We start from the raw sequence: 4,810 nt of genomic DNA, 5'->3' as shown, positions 1-4,810 counted from the left end.
TATACTAATATTAAGCACTACTGCTAGAGGACAATAACCAATAACTTCCCCAAGTTAATGAAGCAAACTTTCTAAGTAATTAAAAAATGAAGTTCTTCTGCAAATACAGATTTTTAATAGCACACGTACACATCATACTGTATGCTTCTACAAATTCTTTCGTTGTTGTTGTTGTTGTTGTTGCTGTTGTTGTACCAGCAAACAAACTCAGAACCTTGAGTTTTCCAGGAAGGCACTGCACCACTGAGCTACATCCCTGATCCTCTCTTCTAACAATTATTGGCATCATGCAATTTTGGAGCACTAAAGAAATGCAATACTCTAACAGTAAGAAATGGCCAGCTTTCTAGTTGGACCTGGGTGATCAACTACTTCTAGTGTCTATACTAGTGACTGCAAACCTTTTGGAGGTTTTAATGATACCAACAGCCCACTGTGGCACACATGCTATAGGTTTGCCAGACTGCAGGTTTAGACAGAGGCTTGTACATAACCAAATATAAAGTTTTACTTTATATTTGCATATATACTTATATACACAACTTTTATGTAAGTTGTACAAGTCTGGCTAGAATTTTAAACTGTGCTCTACTGGAAAAGGCATTAATCATAACTTCAACAAAGAAACCTATTTTTAACAATATTTTGCCAGTCTACAAAAACTATTATGTTGACGGGCCAGTAAACCCCTAATGTACTCACTGTAAACATGTCTGATGTGAATGCCTTTGATTTTGCCTTGAGTCCCTCTCATTCCAGTTCTTCAATTCTGTTTCAGTAAATGTCTGGCAAGGACAATAATGAAGCTAACACGCGATTTGCAAAGGGAAAGTTGAATCTCATTTTTTCTAAGCAAGAAGAGCTTGAGACTTACTATTCAGATGAGAGGTCTCACTAGATCCCATGAAAAATCTATGCCTTTCATATTTGTCCTACTAAATGAGGATGCCTGAGAATATTAATACTACTGAGCAATATCTATGTTATAAGTATATCTTTCCCTTGATATAAGAAAATACTCTGCTTAAGTAGAAAAATGTCAATAGTTCTCTCTCTAGCCTAAAATTCTATTTGGAGAGGGAAGGACATAAAATATCGATCAGCTGTACTCTTTTCTGTAGTCTGTTCTCCTTGAATCAGTCTCTGAAAAGCAGACCTGCTCTTAGTGCTTTATTTTAAAGAAAGAAACCATATAAATCCCTATTAGAGACTTGGACAAAAGAACTACATTTAAAGTTTTCCTGACCTCTATCAAAATTTAAATCAATTTCCTATATAATCTACATCTGCAGGGATAGACTTTAAGTTTTTTTTAAAAAAACACTAAAAAAAGATTTAATTGTGTTCATTATACTAAACTTACATAAAATGGGATCTGTCTCAATCTATTTTGAAAGGATGTTCAACATTAAAGGTTAAAACAAAAAGAAGCCTCTAGTTAACCTTCAATTAACCACATCTGCCTCCTACTTTCTATTAATCAAGTTTTACTCCTTCTTGCATTATTTTTATGACATTCAATTTTATTTGGTTTCTTCAATGTATTTCTCAGAGGTAAAATAGCTCTATTTTATGGATAGAAAATGAATCAAAACACGAAAGACTTACTGTGTGACCTTCATAAAGTCATCTCCCTGAGGTTCTTTTATATTTTTAAAGTGACAAAAATGAGGTCTCTCTCACTGTGCTGTGAAAGAGTAGAAAAAGCCAAGAGGCAAAGTAGGGTTCTTTTGAAGAGACTAACACTTTTGGATTCTAAGAGACACCATCTCTGCCATGTATGAACTATGAGACACCAGGCAAAGTACTGACATTTCTATGACTCAGTTTCCTTTCCCATAAAATAAAAATGTAAAGCCTCGGGCCGGCCTGGTAGCTCAGCAGACTAAAGTGTTTACTTAGGCAGAGTGCAGTGGCAGGGATTTGATCCCTGGCCTGCTGTTCCTGCCCCTCCTCTGGGGCGCACTGAGACTGCTATTGAGACTGGGCATGGTGGTGCTTGCCTGTAATCCCAGCGCTTGGGAATCTGAAGACAGGAGGATCATCACAAGTCTGATCTACATAGTGAGACCATGTATACCCTGTAAATCTTGTCTTAAATACAGAAAAAAAGTAAAGACTCTTTAAGATTTTTTTTTATCTTTAAGATATTTTGATGTAGGATTAAGTAATTTCTGTAAAAGGCTTAGTATATAAAAAGCAAAAGAAGGTGGTATTTTTACTTCAGAGAAGACCTTATATATGACCACATAAATATGAAGCAGTATTAGACCATATATGTTTCAATAAATAGTTTAATTATTTAGTGCCTGTCCTGGAAAAGTTTTTTCCTCTGATTTTTAATATTTATTTAGAAATTTTGATCAGGGTTAAGTTAGACTTTGAAGGAATCTTGCCTCATACTGTTGACTTTTTTCAGAGAAGTAGCCAAAAGTTTCCAATGTTAAGAAAGGCCATGGTGGCATTAGAAAACAGTGGGTACTAAACCTCTTTGTGTCAGGTTTACTTGGAGAGCACTTAAAAATCCCATATTCTGGGTCTGGTCTTTATCCTTGGTTTTATAATTATGAAGTACATCATTGGGATTTGATTGCTTCAGGCAGTTTTTAAATTTTATTTTCTAATGATGGTCAAGAACATATAACATAGGGCTGGTGAGATAGCTCAGCAAACTAAATGCCTGCTTTGGCAAGCACAGGGACCAAAATTCAATCTCTGGTCCTGTCCCAGGGGCCTGCCACACCAGTGACAGACTCCGGGCATGTGGCCCATGCCTGTAATCCCAACACAATTGGGAAGCTGAAAACAGAAGGATCACCATGAGTACTATCTGTGTAGTGAAACCCTGTACCAAACACACAAATGAAATGAATAAGTAAAAATAAAAAAGAATATATAACTTAAAGCACACATTATAAACCATTTCTAAAAATAGTTCTGTGGTAGTAAGTATGTTGTTGTGGAACCACCACCTTATTCTCCTTTACTTTTCATCTCCTGAGGGTGAAACTGTACACAGTGAACAATACTTTCCATTTGCCTCTCCCTAGAGCCCTAAGCAAATCACTATTCTAGTTTTTGATGCTGTGCATGTTCTACCATACGAACCTCTCCCACGTGAACTGTACGGTATTCATTCACTTAGCATTGTCTTCAAGGCATGCCATACAGTAACATGTGTCAGAATTTCCTTTCTTCTTAAAGCTAACTACTGCACTGCATGCCCAGAACAGATTTCAATACACTCTGTGAAGGTGGACACACAAGTAATTTTAAAAAATAATATAGAATATTTCATGAATTTGCATTCCATTTTTGAGCAGGATCCATGGAAATCTTCTCATTATCATACCAATTTGAGGACTTAAGAGCAGATAAAGCAAGAACTTTAAGTGACTTTTGCAACTACATACTTCTTAGACATCTAGGTTAGTCGAATAGTCAATTTGTAATTTGTATTTTAAAATATAGATAAATGGAATAAAGAAATTGCAATAATTAGGAAATATATTATTTTAAAATTTTTAGTTCTGTGTATGTGTGCATTTGTAAGTGTATGTACACATAGTCAGGACCTGGCTAGCTATACTAAATCAAAAATTGTGAAAACTACCAATCAGAAAACAGAGTAGGGGCTAAGGAGATAGCTCAGCATTCTAAGTACCTACCTGGCAAGTACAAGGACCCAGATCTGATCCGTGGTACCACATTTTGCAGTTGCAAAAGTCATTTAATGTTCTTGCTTCTTTGCACTAAGTACTAAAAGTAGATTGACAATGAGAAGATTAGCATGGATCCTGCTCAAAAATGAAATGCAAATTCATGAAATATTTTATATTATTTTTTAAAATTATGTGTGCCTATCTTTACAGAGTGTATTGAAATGTGTTCTGGGCATGCAATCAATATTATTTGGCCTTAAGGAGAAAGGAAATTCCAAAACTGGGCATGTGGTACACTCCTGTAATCCCAGCACTGGGGAGGCTGAGACAACAGGTTCACTACAAGTTGAGCTACATAGTGAAACCCCGTACCAAATAAATAAAAGATTTTTTTAAAAAAATTAAATGATTAAAAATAAACAGAATAGAGCTGGGAAGATAGCTCAGTTGTGTAAGTGCTGCCTAGCAAGCACAAGCTCTCGAGTTTGATCCCTAGTACTGAAAGAAAAAAAACAAAACCTAAAAATACAGAACAAAAGAAAATGTGGAACCTGATTGGGTGATAGTAAATTAACCTAAAGCTCTCACCCTGAAATGTGCAGTGGAAGTACAGAAATCATAATTTTAGGTTGAAATTAGTTAAAATAAGATTGAGAAAGATCTCCTGTGAACTAACATAGACTGCACACTTAATGATGTAGTTCTGAATATCACTTATTAGTGAATCTTTTCCACAAAGCATGATGGGAATTAGATATGAACTTGGCAATACTCTGACACACTAAGCTTTTATAGACTCCAGAAGCAGAAAAAGAATCGCTAACAACATCAATGGAGAGGTGTGAATGCCACCAGCAACGCAGAATTCTGTTCCAGCTCAGAAAACATACCACCAATTTCAAGACTATTTTTCCCCCTTTGGCATTTTTCTCGACCATATGTAGTTTTAAAATTATTGTGGTGAATTTTATCACATTATTGAAAATATACAGGATGTATTTATCTAAGATAAATATGATTTCACTTAGTATGTTTTCTGCAATAATAACACACAATATGCACCAGAAAATAAGGCAAATATATAATAATATAACTGTGTGTGAACTAAATTTGATACTGCCAGAAATGTTGAAACATATATGTTTAAC

General features: G+C 35.2%; 1 non-coding gene and 1 pseudogene across 1 annotated transcript; one reads left to right on the top strand and one right to left on the bottom strand.

The window, feature by feature from the left end:
* Nucleotides 1–3,278: 3,278 nt before the first annotated feature.
* LOC111812053 lies at nucleotides 3,279–3,379 on the bottom strand (annotated as a pseudogene).
* A 359-nt stretch (nucleotides 3,380–3,738) lies between these two features.
* On the top strand, nucleotides 3,739–3,842 carry LOC111812050. The gene has a single exon (XR_002817647.1). It is a non-coding gene; the product is annotated as a U6 spliceosomal RNA (small nuclear RNA).
* Nucleotides 3,843–4,810: the final 968 nt, after the last annotated feature.

Source organism: Octodon degus, unplaced genomic scaffold, assembly GCF_000260255.1.
Source record: "Octodon degus isolate 3935 unplaced genomic scaffold, OctDeg1.0 scaffold00110, whole genome shotgun sequence".
NCBI classification, from domain to species: domain Eukaryota; kingdom Metazoa; phylum Chordata; class Mammalia; order Rodentia; family Octodontidae; genus Octodon; species Octodon degus.
The sequence above is the reverse complement of the archived record's forward strand: the minus strand, read 5'-3'. Positions and strand labels throughout refer to the sequence as shown.